A 26,487-nucleotide genomic window follows, 5' to 3' on the forward strand; every position below is an offset into this window, starting at 1 on the left:
TACTCACTTCGGTATTCACAGAAGTTAGGAGTCCTAACTTTACAACTACTAAATTGAGAAAAATCCTAATTTTAAGACTTTTGGTATTCACAGAAGGCATTTAGGAGTCCTAAAGTTAGGAGTCCTAACTATACTACTACTAAACTGAGAAAAATCCTAGTTTTAAGGCTTTCGGTATTCACAGAAGGCATTTAGGAGTCCCAAAGTTAGGAGTTCTAACTTTACTACTACTAAATTGAGAAAAATCCTAATTTTAAGACTTTCGGTATTCACAGAAGGCATTTAGGAGTCCTAAAGTTAGAAGTCCTAACTATACTACTACTAAACTGAGAAAAATCCTAATTTTAAGACTTTCGTTATTCACAGAAGGCATTTAGGAGTTCTAAAGTTAGGATTCTTAACTTCTGTGAATACCGAAATGAGTAAGTGGCTTCTGTGAATACCAAAATGAGTAAGTGCCTTCTGTGAATAACAAAATGGTAGCAAGTTTAGCATTTTGTCTTAAGTTAGTTCTGTGAATCGGGCCCCTTGTGTCCACACTGATCTGTGTGAGTAGGTCATGCGAAGAGATGTTCTGTAGCCACTCACGATGGGGGACACTACTTCAGGCGTGCTACTGATTTTGACATTTCTACACACAGCCCTAATTAATACATGGACGTGGGGCTACGTTGGGGGGTTGCGAGAATGTGGTTCATGTGCAATGAGGCCACAGCTAGTTCACACCTTCACAGTCATCTAATTGGCCATGTGGGTCAGGGTCAAACATGTGCCTTGATGACATTTACCAGGGTGTACCTTTTTGTGCAATCAATGTCCCTATATTCATCCATACTTTTATACGTGAGTGAACATAGACATGACACATCTGTGTGATTTGGAATGTTTTATTCACATTCTGGGGAGTGTCAGAGCTGGAGCAGTACATGGCCATTTCAAGCCCACATAACATGGTTTCCCAGTGGTGGGCCTTGGGGGAATGAAAAGTTAATCTGAAGAGGAAGAGTTCAGTCCACAGCCAGATTGCTGTGTCATTGGAAACAGAGCAGATATGGCAGGCCATGTCGGGGTCCAGGTGAATGTCGCAGAGTGTTTCAGGGGACAGTGGGAGGTGTTATTCCAGGGCATGATGCATGGGGCTGCACCAGGCAGGGAGAGGCCATGTGGCGGGGACGGATGCTACTACCTCCTTCCTCACACAGTCATTACCCTACACATCTTACTCTCTTGTCTTCTGTGTCTGGTGTGTCAGGTGTGTGCGGTGGTGTTATGGCTGCATCACTGTGTGCCACTGACACATCAGGGTGCAAAGGTGATAGGGCTGCATCACTGTGTGCCACTGACACATCAGGGTGCGAAGGTGATAGGGCTGTATCACTGTGTGCCAATGACATGTCAGGGGGCAGAGATGAGTGTGTCAAGGTTCCTGCAGCACTCATCTGGTACAGGCTCAGTGGCAGCAAATTGCAAGATGAGGATATGCAAGGCATGGAAGATCCCAGCCGTGGCAGCCATACTTCCAGGCTGCATCAGTTCCATAATCTCCATGGTCCTCCGCATCTGTGCCAACTCTGTGCTGTCATCGCTTGAGCCTGTCTGACTAGATAGTTCTTGTATCCTAGTAATGGCTCCAGCGAGGTTAGCCAAGGATTGTTAGTGAGCATGGTGCGGACAGTTGGTGTCCGTTAGGGACTGTAAGTGGTACCTGATGGGACTCAGACATCCATATATGGCATAGAGTTTGGCTGCCATGAGGTTGAACCCCACCCGCAGTGGATCAGCCAACTTCTCCTGGCACCCTAACACATGGTGTTGGAATTCCATGTGTTGGTCGTGGGGGTCCTGGGAGCCAGCAATGGTGGTGTGTGCTTCCTGCTGTTTGGTCTGTGCAAGGTGTCGGGTCACAGTGATGCAGCTGGGCTGCCCTGCTCCTCGGGGTGGGGTGCTGAGGCTGTTCATTAGCCGTTGGAGGGTGTCTGAGCAAATGAGCAGGGTGTCCTCTTCATCATCACTGTAGAGATGTGTGGTCTGCTCTGCAGGAGGTGTTGATTATCCCTCTGCAATGTGAAGGGGAAATGCAGGTTAACAGTGTGTTCCATGTATGTTGACGCTTTGTAGATGTTTAAATTCAGACTGCATGACAATGTACATTGTGACTGTTTTGGTGAAGCTGGCTATTTGATGGGAGACAGTGGACATTTTTCCTACATGACTGATGTGTGGTTGTACTCGTACATTATCATCTCACAGTGTCATGCAATGCCAGATGTGATTGGCCAGTTTCTACGCACAAGCAGCACCAATTATGTCCTCTGTCCTGTGGTGTACGGGATGCACTTTGTACCACATTGTCATCAATGTTGATGTACTGTGATTGCTATGTGTGTGTGCTGCACTGTTGACGAGTCGTCCCTGCAGCTCTGATTTGGCGGCCACTTATCCCTTTGAGTCGGTGTGCCTTTGAATTTTGTGCTTTTCGGGTGCTGGGATGTTTGCGACTTAGGTCATTTGTACTCTTGGACAGATTTTGTACTCTTGTGAATTGTTTGTCTGCAGATGTGTTTTTGACGTCATGGGTTGTAAGTGCACGTGGATGTGTCAGAGTATGACCTGCTCCTTTATGGATGTTGTCCACACTCAGCCACCTCAATGTCGTCTTGTGCATTATGTCATGTATTGTGACTGCAACCATGCTATCTGTCATGCAGTGTCACTTGCATTGTCAGTGTGGCTCACAGAGCCGCTGCTTTTCTGGATTCAGCACATGTGCATGGGTAGGTTGTGGCATTGGTGATATGGATGTGTGCTGCAGTGTGCCAAGCTTTTCAGGGACAGGTTCCACACTCATTGTGGGTGTGCAGTGTGCTGCACATGATTGTGCATGTGTGCCATTGTGCCCATCTCCCTCCGTCCCCCCATTCCTGGTCATTACTCACCCTATTGCTGTTGGGTCAGGTCATATCGAGCTGTGTCCAGACCCCCAACTCCTTGCACCGTTTCCCCACTGATGACTGTGGTCACCATTTCCTCCAGCTCATCCAGCTCCTCCTGTGGCGCAGGACTCCCACCTCCAGTCGCATTTGCTGCCTTCCTGTTGGCAGCGAGTTCCTCCTTGGTTTCGCTGTGCACTTCATGCGAGCACCTCTTGACCTCCTCCATTGACCTCCTCGACACTCAGACTGCATTCACGTTGGTGACGATGGACTGCCATTTTCCCGTTTGTGTTGCCAATGACGCAGTGGAGGTGACGAACAGTTATTGGTAGTGTTCTATCACCTCAGTGACGATGATTCGGTCTTCCTGTGGACTGAACCCCGTCTTCCTCTTCTCAATGCCCTTCCCCGACCACGGGGTTCCTGGCTGGTCCTCCGTGGGGCTTGTGGGGTTCCGGTTGTCCTCTGCACTCTGTCCGGGTGCATCCATGGTGCTACACAGATTGATTTGGTTTTGGTGTGTTTTTAGTTTGCTTTTATAGTGCATTTTCCCGCATGACGCGTGGGAATTGCAGGCCTGTTGCTGGTTGTCGCTGATTTTTGTATCGCGATTTGGGGCATCGCAGGTTTTTTCGCATTCGTGTTTTGCATTTTTTTGGCGTCCCGTTAATTTTTAGGCAGTCATTTGTCGCGTTATCCTGCTACAATCGCATGGTGCCGCCGGGTTGGGAATACAACGTTAACACAGTGTTATTTTGTCGCGATAGACTGCGATGTGTAGAGTTATGTTAAGCTAATTTTGTTATGCCCATCACACGTTCTTGAGAATATGCCCCAGAGTTGAACATTTTAGAAAAGGACTTGAATATATTTTTGCCAGTGTTAGCCATGGAGTTACAGAAGAGCAGAAATCTCTGATTCTGGCCAGTATCATTGCATAAAAAACTGGCTTTTCCGCTTTGTTCTCTGAAATGGGGAATAACTACTTGGATTTGTAAATACCAGTTCCTGTTCCATGCATATGTTCTCTATTCCATGGGAGAAACACAGTGAAGTACGGGGTGTAGCACAGTTTGCAACTTCATTTCTTCTGCAGTTTCACACATCAATTCTAGACACATCTAAAATGTAAAGTGGAGATTTCTGTGCTGCAAATGACTTAGGGCTTGATTCACAAAAGTAATTTGAGACATAATCCTAACTTTATAACTTTCGGTATTCACAAAAGGCATTTATGAGTAATAAATTTAGGATTCCTAACTTTACTACTCCTAAACTGAGACAAAATCCTAACTTTATGATGTTCGGTATTCACAAAAGGCATTTAGGACTATAAAGTTAGGATTCCTAACTTTACTACTCCTCAACTGAAAAGAATCCTAACTTTATGTCTTTCGGTATTCACAAAAGGCATTTAAGAGTAGTAAAGTTAGGAGTCCTTTTGTGAATACCGAAAGTCGTAAAGTTAGAATATTGTCTCAGATTACTTTTGTGAATCGGACCCTCAGAAATCTGTTACTTCATCAGCCAACCCCCATGTTTTTTAACAGCAGACATTAGCAAAAATACTCATTGAAAAACCTCAGACAAATACATGTAATTCCGTAAAGGGGGGCCAAATCCTACATTACCCACCATCAAGCAGACATTCTGTTGCTCGGATATGAATTTACTTTGAAAAAATTATACGATAAGAGGCAGGAACAAGTTGGTTTAATTAAATGCAGCAGCCAGTAGAGCAGCAACAGGGACATGTCTGAAGATTGTGTTTGTGTAGAGCAGTTTTGGCTGGGATTATATAAAGTTCTTGAAGTACAAGAAACTAATTACACATTCTTGTAGAGCACGTAAATTCAGGCCTTGTCATGAACCCAAAATTCAACTACAAGTGGCTCGCGACTTTGTAGGGACTAAATGTGACCCAGTGTGTATGTGTCCACATGCCCGGCATAGGGGGCACATGATTACTGAGTGTAGTATGTATGCTGTAAACTGATTGGCTGAGTGTTCCTAACTTTATATGGCATCTGACTTTGTGGTATTTTGGTAACGCACAGCCCTTTGGTCAAACATGTTTTATTGGGGTCAATCTCCTCTGACATTTTGTGGTGTAGCTGCCTATTTGTAGGATCCATCTGGGTTTTCCCTGTTTGCGTGTTTATCTTTAGGCTAAGTGTAACCCCACTTGTGACCTATCAGTCAGTGGACTTGGGTTTGGGTTGCAGTGCCTTTCCGACTATATATCACGGACTCGGGTTTGATGGCGGAGTCATCTCGGTTGGGTTTGACAGCAATGATACGAGTTTGTTATTATGTGTAAATACGACATGGCAGTCATTGATATCACATTTACCAGCATTCTTATTATTATGCGTACATTTTTCATGACATACATCGACATTGCCTTGCTCGCATATATTATGACATTGACATTGCATTCACCACTATTAACATACTATACTCTCTCTGCTCCATACACAAAAGCAGTAGGGGATATAAAACCAAGCAACAACCACAACCCCAGTCAAGAGATCCCAAGCTGTGATTACATGATTCTCAATCAAAGCTTCACCATGAGACTAACAATAAAGAAGCATTATGTTTCTGTCCTTTGGTTCACTGGATCCTGCACGCTGGAGGGTAAAAGGGCACTAAGAGAAAAGTAGGAGTTTAAATAGCACTCTTGTTAACAAAATCCCTAAATAGCTAATAAACAGTTTGAAAGACACACTATAGCCATCTCTGTTCCACTTCAGTTAATGTGAAGACAGACACAAACACAGAGGTAGCTGCTCCCTTGAGGGAAGTTATGGAGAATACCCTACATAAAAGAAAAAAAGGAAGGAAGATTGAGAGACAAAAAGAGGTGATTTTAGGATCAACCACTATCTGCTTACCCTAATCAGCCTTTGTAATATACAATAAAGCCAGGACTTGTTGATAGAATAAATAGCAAAAACAACTGTTCATCCCTCTCTCAATCAACATTCTCTAATTTGATCATTTAGCAAGTCAGTGGGCAGACTCTCTTTAGAGTAAACATGTGTATCTCCCACCACAATCAATTGTGTGACCAATGAGGGGACAGAGAACGTTATTAATATTAATAAAAAACATTTGTAGAGCACATCTTTCACATCAAAGGTGTCCTGGTGCTGACCTCATTTAAAACTCAGAAGAAGCTAGCTACTCAATCAATAGAAAATGTCTTCAGTATAGGCAGTTTATGTAGGAAATATACAGATTTCAGTGTTTTCCTGAACTGAAGAAGGTCCTTGCTGGCTCTTAAGGGGGTTGGTAACTTATTCCATAGCTGTGATGCCCTCGCAGAAAACGCGTACCCTCCGTAATTTGCTTTTCGGAATTTCGAGATACATAGGAGATTGGCAGGGGATGAGCATACATTTCTTGATGGTATATATTTTTTTAATTTTCTTTGTAGTGTGGTATGGAACCCCTTTTCTGAGTTGCCTTAAATACTATGCATAATGATTTGGATACAATTATTTATTTTTCTGGAAGCCAGTGGAGTTCCTTTAGGGCTCCAGAGGAGGATGCAAATCTTGGTTTATTCAGAGCCAGTTTTGCAGCTGTGGCTTGCACTCTTTTTATTAACCATTTTGGTGCTCCTAGTAGCAGGGCATTACAATAATCAAGTCTGGTTAGAATGGTACTTCGAACTAATAATGTCCTTGCCGAGGGTGGTAGCAGAGCTAAATTTTCCTAAGGTTACGGAGCAGTGCAAAACATGTTGCAGCTGTCTTATTAACACAGGTCTCCATATATAGTTTATTGTCAAAGAACACTTCTAGATAACATATTCGTCTGAGTTTCTTCTAGATTACTCTTGTTTTTCCATGGCCAGAAGTTGTCAGGGAGTTTAATTGAGAGTTTAGTGGCTGAGCAACAGAGAATTTCTGTATTGTCTGCATAAAACTTTCAGGAGGTGTTCCTCAGCCACTTCACAGCCTCTCTTTGGCAGTGATGGAATAACTTTAGTGATCCTGGTCTGCCATTATCTAAGGAGAGGATTAACTGGGTAGCATCCGCATAAATAATACAGCTGATACCGGAGGATCGAACTAGTGAAATAACTAGTGAAATAAGATGACGCAAGTAAATATTAAAAAGAATAGGGATCAGAAATGAGCCCTGAGGCAGTTCACACTCCTCTGTTTTGAAGTCAGTGTGAAAAGGGGGAAGTGAATTGCATAAGTTCTATTTGTTAAATATGATTTGATCCATTCCAATAGTGTCCCACCAGACCAATCTTTACTAATCTGGACAGCAGTATTTTATAGGTAAGTCTGTCAAATGCGGCTGATAAGTTAAGCAATATCAAAACCGCAATTTGACCTCTGTCGACTGTCATCCGTAGTTCACCCATGGCTAGAATCAGTGCTGATTCAGTACCATGCATTGTTCTATAGCCAAACTCCTTTTACTATGGGGGATATTCTCAGGAATATGTCATAACCATCTCAAAAGTAACCTTACGCAACTCCCAACATCGCAGTCTATCGCGGGAAAATTAAGCCGTGTTAATGAAGCATTCTCAACACGGCGGCATCATGCGATATTCCCCAGATAACGCATCAAATGGAGGCGTTAAAATCAATGCTACGCCGCAAAAATGCAAAACACGAATGCCCAAAAAGTTTCGATGAGGCCAATCGCGATACAAAAAGCAGCGAAAACCAGAGGCAGGCCTGCAAATCTGGTGGAAAAATGCACCATAAAAGCAGACCAAAGAAACGGCGAGATGACAACATACGAGCACAACCCAACAGCTGAGACGCAGAATAAATGACCATTGTCCAAATCAGATAGGCAGTCCCCACCAGCAGCCACAATGTACAATGACATGCATTCATAATGTAACCTGCACCAATGCGTAAACAAACATGGAACACACTGTGAAACCGCATCTCCTCTTCACATTGCAGAGGGACAAACAACACCCCCTGCACACCGACGTGCCATGTCCATGACCAAAAGATAATGTAAGCATGGACCAATGTAGGGGCAGTGACTATCCCCGAGCACAAGTCGCCCATGTCACAGGACTTGAGTCACAGGGTGCATCCCTGCATCATGGCGGCACATATCAGAGCCCAAAAGAAGCCCTCTTGTCACTTGTAGGCCACATATGACAGCCAAAATTGAATGAATTGGAACACATGTGAAACGCCAAAGAGTGGGATACCATAACAACTGTGACACACAGAACTGGCAGTTCCAATACGTGGCACCCTAAACAGCCTCACTGCACAGAGGTGACAAACCCACCATCCATTAACAAATTCCTAAATGTCAGCACAACATGTCACACCCACACTTGTCTGAGTGAAGTGCCTGTACAGATGAGTGACAAGCATGCAGGTAATCTATTTCGGAATCCATTTAGTAGCACATGCAGTGCCTGTTGTCAGTCAACGTACTGTGCCATTACTGCTAAGGACCCTTACAATGTGACATCAACCAGAGAAGAAATTGTCAATGATGTAGTCCCTATGGGCAATCCTGCTGCGGCTGCAGTGGGGTGTGGTCCACCTGCCTCATCTTCATCATCATCGTACAGTGCATCTGGCACTCGTATCCATGCAACACACATCATGCAACGATCACCGTGAGCACAAGGCCTGGGCTGTACAGGAGCTTTCCACCTCTGACGTCCAGGCACCTGAAACATGACTTCAACATGCCAAATGTGCACTCCACGATGCCCCTGGTGCATATGTGAGCCAAATTGTACTGCCTCTGGGGCTGTGTGTTTGGGGCTTGGAGGGGTGTCATCATCCAAGTGCAGAGTGCATATCCTTGGTCACCTGTGACAGTGCAGAGAGACATGAGTCAAGACTACGTACTGCATGATGTGTTGGCAGGCTCACTGGTTCATTGGTGTGTGATATGTGTGACTTAGGGATTCCTGTATGACATGTACTGTGCGTTGCTAATGAGGGGCATCACTGTGTATTACATAACCTCACTGCTGCACCTCCCCCGAGCACATTCACTATTGTGCGCAGCGTGATTGCATCACATGCACCCCTATGGCACACCCTTGTCATGCCTGTCTGCGCATGTCCACAAGCCTGACTACGACACAGTGATGATGCTGCACAGAATGTGGCCAGCCACCTGTGTGTCGGCCCATTGCAAGGACAGGGCTGACACAGATGTAGAGCGCCTGCCTGGCTGAACCCGACATGCTGTTGAGGGTGCATCTTTGGCTCATGCTGTGATAATAGCGACACACACAACAGTTGGCATGTGTGATCCCTGACCCGGAGCAGGCATGCCCTCCCCCATGAACCCATTCGGCAGAGCACGCACACCGGGGGCATGCCACATGGCAACATTGTTGATTGCGGGACAGGGGCACAGACACTACAACAGAGACACACGCATCAGCCACATCCTTGGCAAGGCTTACACTGCCCCACACCCAGATCCACGTGTGGAGTAGCCACACCCCTATGCTGTACTGTCGTATGCCTTTTCACACCGCTTACGCTCACAGGGAGGTACGACACGGTTTCGTGTCTCAGGTCTTCACCACTGCCTGCGGTGACATGGATGCCTACGCTGTACACAGCTCAATGTTATGTGGAATGACCCCTGTCCCTCATGCATACATAATAAAGACACAGACACACTGAGAGAGTTTGTGGGACTGGCCACGGGCACATGCGCCCGGCCCCTTTCATTGCCAGGGTCACATCTCCAGTGAAGCCTGTGCTGGATGGGTGTTGGGTAGTGTAAGCCAACACTCAGGGGTTGGTTGGTGCTGGCAAAGACCGCAACAGTGAGCAAACAATCAGCAGTACAAGGTACGTACATCATGGGTCCCTGACTTGAGCAGCACAGAGTTTGTGTCCCCAGATGCACAGCGGCTGGCACAGGCACACCGCCACGGGATGGTGACTTGCGGTGCACTGAGGTAGTGCCACGCGAGCTGAGCGTGTACTCGTCGATGTCCAAGGGGATTTTCGTGGAGGGTTGCGGAGGACAGTGGAAGGTGTCCTTCCAGGGCATGATGCAGAGGGCAGAAGCAAGCAGAAGCAGGCAGATGACAGAGTTGAATGCTACAGATCCCACTTTTCCACCTTGTCAGTATCAGCTACATGTAGATGAAGACAGCCTCCAGCCCATGGGCTCATATGCCATAGGTAGTGGCACCAGAGCTGAGCGGGTGTGAGGGCAGTGAGGAGGCCGTGTCCTGCCTGTAAGGGACTGCATTGGTTCGGTGTGAGGCCTGCAGGACCGCAGTGCAGGCTGAAGGCCGGAGTCAGCAAGGGCCCACAGACAAGTTTGGGGAGAGCCCTATACACACACTTGGTGGCACCACATCAGAGGGAGTATAGTGACATGAACTCTGCCTTAAATCATGTACTCTGCCATGGTGTAATCAAGACTCAGTTCCAAATGTGTGTCCTACTTATCCGCTGAGTATGCCTGTGAAGTACGTCAACCAGAAAGGAGTTCCGCGGGCCTGTGTTGCAGAGGCTGTGATGGACCGAGGAGTCTGCCAAGGTCGGGGCCTTGGGTTTGGAGCTTGCACCGGCATGTGGTGGGCCCTCTTTGACACATGCCGGTGTCGGCAGGCGAGCAGTGATGCCTGGATGCGCAGGGGCGGCCATGACAGCTTTGTGGACCAGCAGGCGCACAGGATTCCAGGCTGCACTGCCCATGGCGTAGGCCTCGTGGCGGGGTGAGAGGCGCCACTCTGGCAGGGATGTTGGGCATTCCGGAAGAGGACCACGCCCAGAGCTATGTGCTTTTTATTCACACCCCTACGCTGGCCTGGCATATGAGGGGCCAGCCCACTCCTCTCACGCTTACAGGGGGGGATGTAACAAGCTACATTTCCTTGTTCTCCCTCATTCGCTGGGGTGACATGGTTGCGTCCACTGTCCACTACACCAAACACCAGCGGTGTATGTCGACATGGATATGTGTGTGGTATGCATACTGCAGTCTGTCCAACACATCCACGCCACCTTTGGCATTGTGTGCAGTCTCATTCATTGGTCTCATCGCCTCCTTCGCACAGGCCTAGTTCCCTCCTCTTCCCACATTCTGCTAATGTGTGGCTGAGGTGCCATGCCGTTGATGGCTCATGTACATGACTAGGCCAGGTTCCCACGGTAAGTTGTGCTGTCGTATCTGGTGGGTGGGCATGTTGTTTGGCATGTTGTATGTGGGTTTGTAATGTGTGTTTTCTCAGAGTTGTGAGGTGTATGATTGTGGAGTTGAGGTGTGTGATTTGTGCATTTGGTACTTACCAACGAGCACTGCATTTCCGTAGGTGCCATCCTGGAAGCGCCGGTTGATAATGGACTGTCAGAAGATGTATGAATCATGCACACTGCCTGGGTAGTTGGTGATGACATTGGTAAAGAGTCCCCGGTGGTCCACTATTGCCTGCACATTGATGGAATTCGTGTGTTTTCTGTTGCGGTAATTGTGTGCACTGGTGGCAGGGGGCACAAGTAGGACATGTGTGCAGTCTATTGCCCCCAATACAGCTGGGTATGGTGTAGAAGCCTTACTTGGTCTCCAGCTGTTCCTGAGCAGTGTGGGGGAAGTATAGGTACTGGGGTATCAAGCTGATGATGGCATCCAAGACAGGTGTGAGGAACTTTGATAGGGCTGGTTGTGAGACTCCTCCAACTCTGGCGGTTGTTGGTTGGAAGGTACCAGAGGCCAACAGGTGCAGCACAGCCAGCAGCTTTGTCTGCGGAGGAATGTTGGTTGTCTGCTGTGTTGGCACAGTCAGCCTGTGGGCAATGATGTTCAGGATGTGGAGGATGGTTGTCCTTTTGAGCCTGTAGTGGGCAATGACATACTCTAGTGTCATGTCTGTGAGGCTGGTGCGTTTCCTGAAGGTCTGCGGTCTGTGTCTGCGCTGCCTCTGTGGTGGTCCGAGGAGGTGGTGCGGGAGGGACCGAGGGTGGTGGCGGGTCTGGGGGTGGTGGCGGTGGGTGTTGTGGGCCTGTTGGGGCTCCGAGCTGCATGATGAGTAGCTCCATAGCATCTGTTGTCCTTTAGGTGTGGCTGTGTGCTGCGCTCCCTTTTCTGGTGCCGGCTGCTGTCCAACTTTACACCAGGTCAGGGCAGGTGTTAGTTTCCTGCTGCTAACGTGCCATTTTGCATGTGTTGTGGAATTATCGCCAATGCGGCTGGTCGTTGAGAATGTTGCAGAGTGGTGTTGTCGCGGCTTTTGGCAAGGGAACGCCTACTCTGCATCTCATTAGCGATAGTTGCCGGGGTCATCTGTTGCAATGTTTTTTGTGGCTGCTATCGCAGGTAAACTGGTGCTATGGGCTGTTAGCACCAGCTTGTGAATGGGGCAAAAAAATTATCGCGACTTTGGCTGCGATGAAGAGTAGTTAACTCGGTGATAGCTCCTTTAGAATATGCCCCTATGTTCTTCTATATAAGTTGACAATTTGTTACTGACATATATTTCCATGAGTTTCACTCGGTACGGTAGTTGGGTTTAGGTCGATAATGACTGAGCTCTAAGGGGTCAGCTGTGGGCTTTTTCATTAACGGTGATACTTGTGCTTTTTTCTGCAGGCTGCAGGACTAAACGTGTTTTCAAAGATTGATTACATATTTTTAATAGCCCAGGATATAGTTTGTGTGCTAGTTGTTTCCATATTCTTGGTAGTACAGGGTCTAGCAGGGAACTCGATGAGATGGGCATCACTAAGGCTCTAAATTTTCCTCAGTCATTGGTTCAACAGATTCTAGTTTAATAATACATAAATCTGTGGCATCAGCCCTTGTGATATTTTCCTCTAGTGCTTGATCTCTCCTTGGTATAGTTGATTTTATATCTTCTATAATCAACTCTATTTTGTTCTCAAAAAAGCTAGATAATTTATCACAGAGAGATTAAGAGTGTTTAATCATTTGTTTAGCACATTCTGGGCCTAATAACTCTAAAAAAATATCAAATATCTTTTTTGAGCTGTTTGCTGCCTCTAGTATTGTCTTAGCATAAAAGCTTTCTTTGGCCTAACATACATCTTCCTTATCAGCATTTAAAGCAGCTTTTAATTGCTATTAATCTTCTTCTAAGTAAAGCTTCAGCCATTTCCTTTCTAGCTTTTCACACCTTATTTTAGTTTCTTTTATTGTTTCTGAGTATCAAAGTGCCAAAGGTCTTTGGCGAGTTATTGTGTATTAACATACATTTCTTTATACAGCGTCCCTAGGACCTTACCCTGTAAGATATCATCATTATCATCCACTGTTACCATCTCATCAAAACAAGTTTCAAGGTCAAATATCTTTCCACCATGTGGTCTGTTCAATTTATGCAGGCTCTACCTTGCTTTTATTTGATCGGTTTCCTGTCATCCCTTACCTATTTGAGTCCACTAATGTCGCAGACCATTAGCACATGGTCCATCCAGCTTACAGGGCTAGTATCATCAACCAAAGATAGGTCTTTTGATGAAAAAAGTAAGATCCAGGGTGTAATACTGTAAACGGTGGTGTTTGTTTTAGGTAAAGGCGCCACAGGGAAAGTTCACATGTATTTTTGTCCTGAACTAAGTGATTAACGGTGCTACAAGGTGAGAAGTACCACCCTTCTTCCCAGAATCATGGGCCTTGACCCAGTACAAAATAGAAAGCATTGGCCGCCGGATTAGACATACACTTTTAGTCCTTCTTTTATTCACCCAATGAGATTTGGCACGGGACCCAGGAACAAACGTGAACACGCGTTCCCGTCCTATCAACTTTAAATACAGAAGGGATACCACTTGCATGTACGCACTCGGCATCTGAAAATTTAGGAATTGGCATCATGTTCGAACTACCTCACAGTTGAACATGGTAAGCACTTTTGGAGGCCAAGACCAAGACTACACGAACGACTCGTAGTAAGGTTTACCTCGTCACGTATATACCGACCGTGTGTGAGCCCTTTTGCACAGTAGAGGGAATTGTTGTAGTTATTTTGAACGGAATTAGTTACCCGTAGGTTTATATCTTTTGCTGCAAGGGGAATTTCATAAAAATAGATGTTCGTTTCAGTGACATATACGCTAAACTGTAGGCTGTAACTTTGTTACACTAATATTGATCGCTTGTTTTCAGTAGTGAACCTGCTTCCCTTACTATATCCAGTTCAAGGGGAATCGAGATAGAATGTTTGAATGGTGATAAAGACTCGACCCACTTGGGATATAGATTTATCTTGGGGATTATATTCATGCTTGTGGGATATACACGCTAGCTTTGAGGGTATCGTTAGGAGCTTATTTCCCCATACGCTACTCTGACACCACCTTACTGTTTCCGATGCGACCAATTTCGGGCGCTTTCTCTATAGCAGTATGCTTTCTTAAGACTTTAAGTACGTTTTATGCTTTTGGACTACTAACAGTAGTTTTACTGATGTACAAATCATAGGATATAGTTTAATTTCGGACTCCACTTAAAATTTACAGTACTGAAAGGGAAACCGATCTTACTAAAGAAAGGATAGCAGATTCTTATTGCTGCAAGTGACGCCGCCACACCAGAAACCATTGGCGGTTTGGAATTATCACCGCTTAGAAAGTAGGTCTCACATTTTTTCACCACTATTCTTCAATTTCTTTTAACTATATGGTCCATGTTACTTCATTCTGAATTGTGGTATTGATTTTTCTAGACACAATAATCAAGCCGGAAATAGGTAGATATGGTCTAAACGTTTTATGCTCGGTTCACAATTATTGCACCTTTGTACAGCACAAGGTTCTCACTTATTCATAAATCCGTTAATTCACTTTTCTTGGATTTTCTGAACACCGGTTATATCCACCTCACTCTTTCTTTTTCGATATACCTAACACTCCTTCCTTTATTTCATCACCCAATGGAATCGATTAGGAACCGATTATTTTCACTAAATGCACTTTTGATAGCTCTCTCCATCGTGATTAGGGTCATAGATATTTCATCTGGCTTTAAGCTATACTGTTATGTTACTATAACATTTTTCCTAAGGTTGTATCTTGCAATTGGATATTGGCTTTACTTACACCTTGTTTTTGGTTCAGTTCCACTACCCTGGTGTTGTTTTATTGTTAATGTTTACAACATGCATATCGTCAGGATACATATATTAGTTCTTTTTATTCTTTTGTGTGAACACAGCCTTGAAAAAGTCGCGGGACTACATCCCCTTGTTGCGACGAAACACGTGTTGGCTTGTGGCTGATTGGAACTACTGAGAAGAATACTAATAAAAGAACGACCAAGAAGAGAAAAAAAGACTAACTCATTCTTTTGTACATGTGATTGAATTGTTTTGTGAAAACACGCTATACTTTAAGCATTTATAATCAGTACGTGTGCTAAGGACTGCTTTCTAAGATCCAGGGTGTGTCCATCTAGATGCGTTGGACCTGATACTATCTGTTCCAAGCCTATTATCTCACATGACCCCCTAAGAGCGTTAAAATGTGGCAGCATCGCTTCCTCTGCCCACATTTTGAAGTCTCCCGTGAAAAAGAGTGTGTGAGGGTCAAATGTGAGATAGTTTTTTAGTTATGTGCAGTTTTGGAAGACCACTGGACTCAGAGATCTTTGCTCGGATTTCAATTCGACCAGATCAACAGGTTGAACCATCACCTCTTTTGGCACTGCTGCACATTCCCTGAATGGGAAAGCAGGTCAGCAATATATTTTTACCTTAATGATGGTTGCCCATTCGATTATTGCTAAATATTGGAAGTCTACTATTGGCCCTACGTATTTTGAACTGTCTAATAGGTTAAAGATAGTCATTGAAACAGAGCAAATGGGCATGGTGCATTCCAGTTTGTTAAGCACTAACAAGCACTATTGGCACTTTATCATACCAGGCTGCAGCTTTTTCAATTAGGCTGCAAGGGTTTTGCTGTTGTTCAATTATGCACACTAGTTGACATTCGCACATTATTGTAGCTTTTTTATGGGGTATTGGAAGATGAATTCATTGAAGGGCTGCTTATATTCATTCATATGAAAACAATCTACATTATGGGCCCTATTCACAAGAAACTAATACAGCGCGGTGCTGTGCTGTGCTAGTTTTGAAGCACAGGGATGCAACCTATTTGAAACAATATGTTGCATCTCTGCGCTGGTGCACAAACTGCTGCCATGCACCGGCACAGGCAGCCTTGTACCATGGTGCAAGGATGCCTGAGTCGTGGGGAGATTGTTTTTGTGCAGGACGGGGGATCTTCCTGCACAAAAATAATCAATAGGGTGATTTCCTCTTACAATGCATGCTGTAGAATGTAGAACGCATTGAAAGAGGAAAAAAACAAGGAGAAATTAAACATTTCTCCTCGCTGCCCCTCGCCACGCCACCCCAGGTATTGTGTAGCATTCTGATGCATTTTCAGGTTTACGATTGCTGTAAATCTGGAAATGCATCAGTGGACATGGGTGTTGCATGGGAACACCCACAGCAACACCCATGTCACACCCCCAACACGCAAAGTGTTGCGTGAAAAGGGGTGATATTTACAGGCACACGTAAAGCAACGCAGGGTGGCTTTATCTGTGCTTGTAAATATCACGCAGCAGGTTGCGCCACCTTTGGGTCACGCAACGTGACGCACTGTAAAGGACTTGTAAATAAGCCCCTGTATGTATTATACTGCTATTTATAAAGCTGTATTCCCTTCTTAATAAAAGACAATTGATATATGTTAGAAAAGGAAGAATTTATTTCAAATATAGTTCATACTGTTTCCTCTTAATATCTATAAACAATTTCTTTTGGAGCTACATCAACTGAATGCGATGGGAAAGATCATGATGTGTGGACAATCACAATGCGATGGACCAGACTGTCATGCCACAAGAAGTATGTGATATTCATGTTTGTGAGCAGCCGTGGAAAAACTGGTTGCAAAGGAGTCCCAGAAGTAGCCCTATGGGCTTATTAAGAAATGCTTGGAGAATCCTTTAGGATGCCACCAACTTGGAGACGCCGTACTTGAGGAAGTATTCGCCACTGAGCCCCTCGGCATGCTTTGGTAGTTTTCTCTGATGTTATTCGGCACATATTATGCCACTGTATTTTCTGCATTATGCTCAAATTATTTAGAATGTCTCTGCATCAATGTTTCTGTCACATACCTGTTCTTGCATACAACTTCAGATGTGCAATAGACAGCTCAGCTCGGGTCATCCCAACATTGACTACAATAGTGTCCACTTTAGTCTTAGTTTAGAGTGAGATGTGCATCGTTAGTAACGTGAATGAATCTACCTATTTGGTGAAGGTTTGACTATGCAGCCATTCTTGTAACAAAACATTTGGGATCCTTGTTGGTGCCCACTAATAAAGAATCGGAAATCCTTCTACACAGTGATGGAGCAGGTAGAACAAAATTTTGTATACCTCCTCTATTTTGCATGAAAAGACTAACGGTATAACTTACTGATTATAATTTTATTAACGGTTTGGTGTGTTATACTAGTTCAACCTTTTGCATACACAAATTACACGTGGGAAATTGCTATTTGCATGGCAAAATAACTCAAATAACTAAAATACGTATGCATATTAATAGTAGTACATGTGGTAATTAGAGATCGCATGATTTATGTTGCTTACGTGATGTTTGCATTCCTGATTGGATCCTAAAGGTAAATATTATCGCTTTAAATGTTGCTATATGCTAGGAAAATACTAATACATAAAGGGATTAGTGAGGGTATAACATTAGAATCATAATTTCTTTGTATTAATTATTCTTTTGTGTTTGTTTCGCTTATGTTGACATTTGGGCCTACCCTAAAATAGTGTCAAAAATCGAGTTCAGAAGTGGCCACCGTCTCGTGAGTGCGATGCCTACTGCGCAGACTCGGATGGCTCCGTGAATTTCTTAACGAACTGAGCACCCAATGTCCTCGTTCAAGGATAGGATTTTGGTGGACGGCCAAACTTCAATCAGTAAAAACATACGCTACGGAAGTGCACCGGCAAAATCCATGAGAACTCAATTAAATAAAAATCGGACGGTTTCGATCAGCCAATGACAGACTTTCTCTGCCTAAAAAAAATGTTTCATGTTATCCTGAAATTGGTTATAAAAGAGTAGTAGAATAGGGAGGGGTCTGGCATTCGGCGATTACTATGACTGCACACCCTCTTTGACCCCACAGGCGACGACAGATGCTTGCACGATTTCTGGTCCTTTGGAGATCTTTGGGACTGTAACGTGCCGAGCAAAGAACTTTTGGACCTTAAGCTTTGGCCTGCTTTATTTGGACTGTTTAACAGCTAATTTGGTTATGCAGAGCCAAATGAATTAGAGAAAATCCAGATGGCAAGAATAGGTAAATATAATGACCTGCGATTTGAATTAATTGATCTAGAAATTCTAAAACTTTTGCTGAAACAAATATTAATATTAATTGCAAACAAAATTTAGATAAACAAATATTTGATTAACAGAAATTATGAGTTTGTGGTTTTTCGTTGAAGAGAATAAAGGATTCTGAGTCTTAAAATGTGTTTTAGCTGGTTCTAAGTCACCATCAACCAATCCAACAAATTGGTCCGTCGACCAAGTGGGTGAAGTGCCTTGATGTTTGGGATTAGGAATCTATAGGTGGTGAATATTAATGTATATTCTGTAAAATACCTTTTTCTTCCCTATAGGTTATAAGGAACCCCCCCACATGTCCAGCGGATTCATCATACTCCTGCGTGCAGATACGAATGCGTTAGTGTGAATGTCGGTGTTATGGGCCCCACCAATGAATGCGTGTGTGAATGAATAAGTGTGGTAAAGGATCTGTAACGCAGGGAGGATCTGTAAACTTGTCCCCCCCCCCTTTCCGCCGGATCAACAGCTCCAGCATTAGGTGGGTCTGCGTTATGAGCTTATTCTTCACCATCACAAAGGAAGTTAGAAACAAGATGCTTGTTGATGCAGAAAACAGTAGCTATTACTTCAGCCCCTCACTGTAGTGTGAGTGGGACACAACCCAAGAAGAAAGGCAATATGGGCATGAAAGACATATTTTGCCAGGTCCTGAGCCCAGGGCCCATAGTATATTGCACACAAGTGTTGGAAGTAGGAGCACCACAGTTATGCAAGGCTCCAGCATTCAATAAGCAAGAAGAGAACTTTGGTTAATGAGAACTTTGGCTGAAAGTCAAGATTATTGCAAGCAGTTCCCAAACACCTCCCACCCCAGCATTCTGGATCCCAACTGCAACAATTATGCTAGAGTTCTGTAGAGGCTAAAAGAGCATTTCCTTGTCTATAATTATTCTCCGTTACCTAGGTAGGAGTCCACCTAGTACGCGTGATGAGGCCCTTGTGAACGAGCCATGGCATCACATTCTAAAAAGCAGAATAGCAGGGAAGGCATGTATGAATCTTGCCGAAGTTCTCTTCCACTGAGTTGCTTGTGTCTTATCCTTGCCCTGCCCACCATTCTGTATACCTCTAAAACCAGACTACTAGCAGGGGGAGAGAGAGGAAAGAGAACACTTGGCGCCCCTGCCACTAAGAGCTTCATGCCAAATCATGCCCAAGCAGTGCAGCAGATATTACAGAAGTAGCTTCCATAGTGTGTTCAAGCCTGGTCCAATAACTCCCACTAATCAATACCAACTTCAATGTATGTACAATGCGGTTAAATTATGCAAAATTATATACAAATACGCATCACTACAGAAAAATTTAAACCGGGATTTGACACTATATTTTAGCATATGTGTCTTAGTGTTTTGGATGTAAGGATATATTTTATGCTTAAAAATACAAGGCAGCAAAAACCAGTAGCTCACATTCTGATTGTTAATGTTGTGCACATACATCCACACTAAATTATTGCCAAAACGATGTGTAATTATGCAACGTGGTGTAAGAGCGTAATTTCGGGAATTTGCATAACAAGACTCCCAAATGGGTACAGGAGCCCAGAAAATCATGTCAAACCACTTTAAGATACCCTCACTAGCCCCTCTTGAAGCTAGACTGGAAATCAACATAGCTTGTGATATACCATAAGCAATTTACAATGGCCCACTGTATTTCCAAATCACAGGCAGTCAATGAGAAACTAGAAGAAAATACATAAAATTCTAAAACCCTAAGACCAGAAAAGGCAAGATAGCAAAATCAGCCTTCTTATTGCATTTTCTAAGACAGTGAAACACCATTCCTGATGACATTAGCTGAACCCCAATTACCTTGCATTTTAAAGAATCTAAAGAAGCATTTTTTTCAGAATATATCTAATTACTTAACACTTTCTAGTCTTGCCTCCTTTCCAAATCTAGGGTTCTTTCTAAATTATTTATGTTATCTGTGGAGTGCTCCTCTGCCCCAGCGAAAAGATCCCTGCTGCAAAAATACTTACACTTAAAACAAATAATGATAAATGACAAACATCATCACAAAATCAAGTCAAACTACACTGTGCAAAGGCAGAGGAAGACAAAAACTTTGATTGAGGTATAGCTTCATAAAACTCCCCACCGAGACACAAGTGGAATACTTATTTTTGTATTTGAAGGCTAGATGAACATGCATAACAATGGCAAGGGAATTAGATCAGTTACTAGGAGAAGACTGGCCAGGATATCACTCTCACCAAATGAGTTCAGAATCTCAACTTGGCCATTTAAACTTAGCTATTTAGACAATGATCCCATCCTCTTTCCTGCAACTGTTCCCACACCGTCTTTTTCAGAAGGTAGCACCGTAGCATATATTTCGCGTTTTTTAAATTCTCATTTCATTCATTCATTCATGTACGTAGGTCATTAGCATTTTTTCAGCCGGGAAACATTTATATTTATTGAGAGTCATGCACTAAATGTAAAAACATTTTCACACATATAAAAATAGGTCTTAACATTAGTGATTTCAATCTGAATCAAGGGAAAAACTAAATTTGCAGTACATATGCTATTGTACACTATATTCTATAAATGTTCTGTAATCTTAAGTGAGGCGGCAATATCTCTCAATCAAGTCGATTCATGGGTAAAATTGAAAAGGCAACAATTTTTCATTTTATGAAGAGACAACACAGTCAATGTTCTTCATATTTATCAGAGAGAGCAGTCCATTGGTAAATGGCTTTTCTCATTTGTAATTAAGATGTCTGCTTTGTGACTTGACCCAAGGGTATCGGAGCGCTTAACATCAGTTACAGTGCAGAACATAACATAATACAATAGTGCGGAAAATTCCATAATAAAAATAATAGTATAGGTGAATGACGGAGAGTTCTAGTTCGGAGTCTTGCTTACGCAGCGTTGAAGCGGTGTGAGGTGTCTGCTTCAGCGCTCCGACTGCTCCTATTGGTTCACTAGGGAACGGTCGAGGAACAGGACATTGAGCTCACTATTGAATTTTGCAAAAGAGGGAATAGTTCTGATGTGGGGGGGAATAGAGTTCCAGATTTTTGGCAGGTTCCCGGCGAAGGACCTGTCTGCGGTTTTAAGTTTTCAGGATTTCAACGGGATGACCTAGTGGCTGGATGCCTGCAATGCAAGACTACTGGAAAGATTCAACTTAATGCTCCTGAAACTGCTGACAATAACACATGACCAGAGAGAATAATTTGTTTTAGGTCTTGGTTACAGACAGCTTTATCCATATGTTGACCATGTCCATTGTTTCCTCCAATTGCTTTATATTGTAGGCTTTGTTAAAGCTACTTGCTCATGATTGAATGGCTTGGTTGTCTATCTTAATTGATCTTTGTATTTTATGCTTATGTACCCTCATTTCAATGCATATGTTTCTGAGTGCACATTTTTTCATTTATAAACATTTGCTGCATATAGTAAAGATTGCACATGTACAATATATAACATTTAATTTATTATAGTTTGAAAGTGCATCAGCTATTCATATTAATTTTTTATATTAATTTGATTTATATAGAGTGAACTTGACCCGAATCGGGTATCAGAGCGCTTTACATAGCACCAGTTGCATTACACGAGGACGCATTCATTTTTGTTAGGCACAGGGAGATTAAGTCATTTGCCCAGAATCACAGGATGTTCAGCGTCATTGCTGAGACTCAAACCCAGTTCCCCAGATTTGAGGTCGACCGCCCTAGCCGTTAGGCCAATTCCTCTCCCCATTAATGTTATTGCTGTTGTGTAAACGAATTTAGTGAAGGTGTGACAGAAGTAATATGCTAATTGGTTCATTATAAATATTTTATCACAAGGTATAGACAAGTATTAGACAAATAAGAATATTCAACTTAATGAGAGATTGGTTTGAGTGAGCTGAGCTACAAACATTCCTAGCTAAGGCCCCTGATACCTTGGAGCCAGGAGGTCCCTACGTATTCAGTAACAACAACCTGACACAGAAAGCACCCTTCTTTAGGTACAAACACTACCTAAACAACAAGCCTGTTTGTTTGCTAAGGTATGAGTGCTAAAGGCCATCTAAAGAAACACAAAAGGGCACTTTTGGTGCTGAGACAGTTAGTAGTAAGCAGGGGTTAGAAGGTAGGGGTTGGTCACCAATGACTGGTTCCACAATTTGAAATAGATTATTGAAACACCAACACAATGTATTGCAATTCATTTGAATATTTTTCTTATTATTGCTTTCATCACCACTGTTCTGTTTGACTTCATAGTTACACCTATACATATTATCTGTACTAGAATAGACCATTCATTTGAATAAATATTATATTTAATGTGAGAATTCATTGTGTATGCTCATTCACAATGAAAGGAGTTTCAGAACTAGCAGAACAAATATTATTGATTGTTGCCCAGAATGCATGTAATGCGGAGGTTGCACATGGATTAGAGTCCTGCAGATTTACTGCCTCAGGTTAGAAAGCTGTCATTGTGCCTGCACTTTGGCCAGCAGGTCCAGGGTTTCTAAAAACCCTACCTTGCAAAATGGCAGAAAACATATACATCTCAATTATCTCTCCATGATTTGATGATTTGTCTCACTATTCAAGTGTTTGTCTTGGCCCAGCACCATTTTGGTTTCAAATTGTTCAGGTTGGTGCACTTGTATCCTTTCACTGCAGATACTACTTGCATTTAGGGAACTACTTCACGGGAGTGCATTTTATTTCTTGCTCTCTCTGTTGGGTGATGCTTCCTCCTTCTTTAAGTCAGTCAAGCATATTCCTATTTAGTCCATGTTCTTTTATATCACACACTATAAGACATGTAAATAACATATGAAGTCAGAGGATAAACAAGCGGCCTATAATAAAGCATAATTAAAACCGCAATTCATTCTAACATAAGTGGTCCTTTTTTACCTGAGGCATTGTGTCTCGGCGATGAAACATCACTTGCCAGTTATTACACAATCAAAAACCCCAATTTATCCTTTCAATAATTCAGTTTGTTCATTATGTGCATCTACAACCAAGGAGAGATGCCCCATGGCACAGGTGATATCACTCCCTAGATATTACATTCATGAAAATATAACATGACTAAGACCTCAAATCATCCTACATAAAAACCCCTTTGTCTATAAGAGATTCTCTGCAGCCAATAAACATCACACCATGGCACAGGTGTCATCCAGAAATCTCATTCCGATGAGAAGTTTAATTGCTTGCCCCTATTCCTGATATCATACTTTTTTTAAACTGGTTTTAATAAAAGCTTCCATAGGGCAAAAAAACACAAGCAGTCCACAAAAATATGTTCCATGACAACAAGACTTGATTTACCCCACGTCTGAATCTCAGAAGGCATCACCGTTACTGTAGATTGGGTAACTTCTCCAAATAGGTGAATGTCTCATTTACAACTATGAATTCATCAAAAGGAATACAGACTTCTTGTTCTTCAAGTGGATTAAATCCAACTCCTCAGAGACCTCATTGGTTGCTCTCCTGAGTTTGGATTTACTCACACCTACCTGGTCTATGTCACCTTCTATTGTTAATTCCCTACAACAGTTGAAGGTCCTCTCTTTAAATGCTCATGTCAAGGTTTCATAACAATGACATTTTATTAAGCAACTCACTATCTATTCTTAACCAGAATGTTATTATCTCTGCATATGCTAAGTACGTCCTATCAAACCTGTCTCTGTTCTGAGTGCCTGCACCATTGTGGATTGAGGGAGGGAGAGAGTTATCTTTTCAGACATCCACCTTCTTTGAGGTCCCAACTAGATTTCCCTCTAATAGCGGCCACCTCAGCACCATACTGAAACTGCGGCCTTATCATACACTGGTAAGTTGACTGCTCTGGCCTTAGGGAGCTGGCCCCCATAATGAATATGAAAATTCTTAAGCCTCCCCTCCACAGAGGAGAGGGCCTTAGCATCTAAGGAGGCAAGATTTTACTTCCACTGCAAATCATTTGAGAAACACATCCCCAGATATTTGAATTTACTGACTGTCTCAATTTTAACTTTATCTATTCACAGGCAAACCTTATTCTCTTCTTTCCTATATGCAGCACTTTAGTCTTTCCATATTGACTATTAGCTGTTTCTTCTTACAGTAGTCTGAGAAGACATCTAATTTACTCAGGAGGCCAATTTTGGGTAAATCATAAATTAGTAAGTCGTCCGTATAAAACAGACAACTTACATGGGTACGTGGGTCCCTTGCTCACTTTGCCACTGGATTCAAGCTAGCCTGGCTGATGACGGCTGATTAGCCAGAAACTGGTCCCAGGATGCTTGTTGGAGAAGTGTGGCTCAATGATTAGAGCGGCAGACCCTGATGCAGAGGTCTAGCCCGGGACCAGGGTTCAATTCCCCGCCTCGGCGGGTCTTGGGCTCAAAAAATTCCACGGACCTGATAATTCTCGCCTCTGTGCCATTCCAATCATGGAGTCCCACTCTGCAACTCTGGGCAATAGCTTGCTTAATCTCCACAACGGCCCCCACAACGCTAAGGATGCCTGGCCTCCACCTTGGGGGTGCCCAGGAGTGGACGCCTCACAGGGAAAAGCCAGGATGGGTTCCACAGCGGTATTCGTACAAGCGCCTTGAGACCCTTGTGGGTGAGTAGTGCGCTATACAAGTATCAATTTACATTTGTTTCCGGTCGAGGGAAGACATGGCCTGGCAGTTCGGGCTGGACTGTTCCATGAGGCACAGGGTCAGACTGGTTTACATATGGCCATGTCTGAACTGGGGTGGCGGAGTGAGCTAAAGAATGATGGTGGATTAAACCCAGATCAGTTGACTGGGGGTGAGTGCTTGCAATGTTCAACACTCCGTCCATCATCCCCTTTGGTTTTGCTTTATCATTACATTTAGGGAAGAAGCTGTTCGATTTGGCGAGTGCCTTTGGTAAATCAACAAAGAAGAAGGAAAATAATATCGGGCCAGGACCAACCCTGTCTCAGGCCCTTCCTTATCTCAATCCTCGAGGGATCCCTCAAGGTCTGTTTCCACCAGGGCCCAGTTATCTCTATGGAGTTCTTGTAAGATGAGAAGTAGGCCCTCTGGGATTTCGTAACTCTTTAGAGCTTTCCATAATTAGGCCTGGTCAACAGAATCAAACAGAATCAAACACAGATCTAAAATTCATGAAGCACCTAATGATTTCTAGACTAAGGCCCACAGACTAAAAACAATGATCGATTGTCGAGTTCCCCCACTTAAAACCTCCTTGCACTTGTTGGAATTGTAGAGTTACCATCTGCTAAGTCCATCAATATCCCTAAAAGAATTTCTGAGACAACTTTCCCACTCACATCGAGCAGGTTATTTGGCGAAAGTTTCCAGAAAGGGAATAGTCACCTTTTGTACGCATAGGCTTAAAAACCACTCCCTTTCAACTATCCAGAAAATATTCTGTTAGTTTTTCTGAAAGAGAAGATTGAGCAGTCTAGACCACCAGTCAATATTTGGTCATGGCTTGGGCTCACATCGGGAGCACCGGGAGTACTTGAAGCAGCACTGAAGGGACCACTGTCCCTGGGAGCATTGTCACTGCCGCCGCCCGCATTCCAGCCTTTCAGCACTCACCCTGGTGGGACTATAAGTCCCAGGGTGCACCTGTCATCCCTTCCTGCCGCCGCTAACGAGGGGGAGGCACCATATTGTGCACAAAGTGCTGCCACACTCCCAGCGGTGCGGGACGTTGTTGGGAACCTGCTCGTGGCTTGGGCTGACATCGGGAGCACCGGGAGCACTTGAAGCAGCACTGAAGGGACTGCTGTCCCTGGGAGCATTGTCACTGCCGCCGTCCGCATTCCAGCCTATCAGCACTCACCCTGGTGGGACTATAAGTCCCAGGGTGCACCTGTCATCCCTTCCTGCCGCCGCTAACGAGGGGGAGGCACCATATTGTGCACAAAGTGCTGCCACACTCCCAGCGGTGCGGGACGTTGTTGGGAACCTGCTCGTGGCTTGGGCTGACATCGGGAGCACCGGGAGCACTTGAAGCAGCACTGAAGGGACTGCTGTCCCTGGGAGCATTGTCACTGCTGCCGTCCGCATTCCAGCCTATCAGCACTCACCCTGGTGGGATTAAAAGTCCCAGGGTGCACCTCTCATCCCTTTCCCGCTGCCGCTAACGAGGGGGAGGCGCC

This window comes from Triturus cristatus, chromosome 5_2 (genome assembly GCF_964204655.1).
Source record: "Triturus cristatus chromosome 5_2, aTriCri1.1, whole genome shotgun sequence".
Lineage (NCBI taxonomy): Eukaryota > Metazoa > Chordata > Amphibia > Caudata > Salamandridae > Triturus > Triturus cristatus.